Here is a 2022-nt window from a genome sequence, read left to right on the forward strand (position 1 = left end):
AAAATTAAATGATTTAAGACTGCTTCATGTTCAGCAGTGCCAAATGAATAAAGAAATTCAAATATATTCAAAATTATATATCAACTATTAAATACTAATGCCCAGCTTTGAATACAAAAAAATGCCTCTAATTGTGTTCTGGTCTGGAATGGAATTCTTCAGTGTTTCTGTTTAGCTTGGATTGACTCATCAATTTTCTTGTTTTTGACTTTGTCGATGCCTTTGAATAATTGTGGATCCTTCTTCAGGGTGTCTTCTTTCACCAGGTAGTTCTGACCTCTGATGATGTTGATCGTAATCAGCTTCAATTTGCTGATAGTTTTGGAAGTGAGCAGATTTCCTTTGCTTGCGTTTACAACATGGAACTTAGTCTGACGTGTGGACCCATGGGAGGATTTGAAAGCTGCCCTTGCATTGGAGCATACAGTTGCATCCATCCAAACAGAGGTACAGTAGAAGTGACATATTCAGTTCAGTCTGTCGATCATGGGACTTTTAATCTTAGGGTTGTGAGTTTGAGCGCATTTAGTTTTTCCATTTTTTAGGCTTCATTAGCAGAGAGTACAAGGAGTGTTTGAAATGAAATTCAACAACAGTATGAGAAACGCTCTCTTTCATTCGGGACTCTCGCGAGCGAGGAGTGAACAGCTGGGAAGTCAATTTCATCGGGAGTTTCGGTGGAGCAGGGACTGCTGGGTAAGTAGAAACCTATATATTTGGGCTGTGTAAATTCTTTTACCTTTTCATTGTGCAGCTTTTCCAGGAGCACAGGCATTGCGAACGAGGAGTGAACAGCTGGGAAGTCAATTTCATCGGGAGTTTCGGTGGAGCAGGGACTGCTGGGTAAGTAGAAACCTATATATTTGAGCTGTTTCTGAACCCGAGACACTACTCTTGTAGTGTCTCCCACCCGCCCTCCTCCTCTTACCAAAAAAAAAGGACTCGGTTGTGTGTAGGTAAGGTAAGGCTTTTTCTATTTCTCTTCTTGTTTTATCGTGTGATTGGTTAAAAACTTGGGTATTTAGAATAGTGGGAATGGAGGTTAAGGCAGTTGAATGTTCCTCCTGCAGAATGTGGGAGGTAAGGGTCGCCAAGGGTGTCCCTGCTGACTGCATCTGCAGGAAGTGCACCCAGCTCCAGCTCCTCGAGGACCGCGTTAGGGAACTGGAGCTGGAGCTGGAGGAACTTCGGATCATTCGGGAGGCGGAGGGGATTATTGAGAGGAGTTATCGGGAGGCAGTCACACCTCAGGTAAAAGAAGAAGGTAGATGGGTTACTGTCAGGGGAAGGAGAGGGAACCAGCAGGCAGTGCAGGGATCCCCTGCGGCCGTTTCCCTCAACAACAGGTATACCGTTTTGGATACTGTTGGGGGAGACGACTTACCAGGGGTAGGCAATGGGATACAGGTCTCTGGCGCAGAGTCTGTCCCCGTTGCTCAGAAGGGAAGGGGTAAGAGGAGCAGAGCATTAGTCATTGGGGACTCCATAGTTAAGGGAACAGACAGGAGGTTTTGTGGGAACGAGAGAGACTCACGGTTGGTGTGTTGCCTCCCAGGTGCCAGGGTACGTGATGTCTCTGATCGTGTTTTTGGGATCCTCAAGGGTGAGGGGAAGCAGCCCCAAGTCGTGGTACACATAGGCACCAACGACATAGGTAGGAAGACAGATGGGGATTTAAGGCAGAAATTCAGGGAGCTAGGGTGGAAGCTCAGAGCGAGAACAAACAGAGTTGTTATCTCTGGGTTGTTGCCCGTGCCACGTGCTAGCGAAGTGAGGAATAGGGAGAGAGAGGAGTTGAACACGTGGCTGCAGGGATGGTGTAGGAGGGAGGGTTTTGGTTTCCTGGATAATTGGGGCTCATTCTGGGGTAGGTGGAACCTCTACAAACAGGATGGTCTTCACCTGAATCAGAGGGGTACCAATATCCTCGGGGGGAGATTTGCTAGTGCTCTTCGGGGGAGTTTAAACGAATTCAGCAGGGGGATGGGACACTAAATTGTAGTTCCAGTGTGCAGGATGTTG

This window comes from Heterodontus francisci, unplaced genomic scaffold, assembly GCF_036365525.1.
Source record: "Heterodontus francisci isolate sHetFra1 unplaced genomic scaffold, sHetFra1.hap1 HAP1_SCAFFOLD_330, whole genome shotgun sequence".
Taxonomy (NCBI): Eukaryota; Metazoa; Chordata; class Chondrichthyes; order Heterodontiformes; family Heterodontidae; genus Heterodontus; species Heterodontus francisci.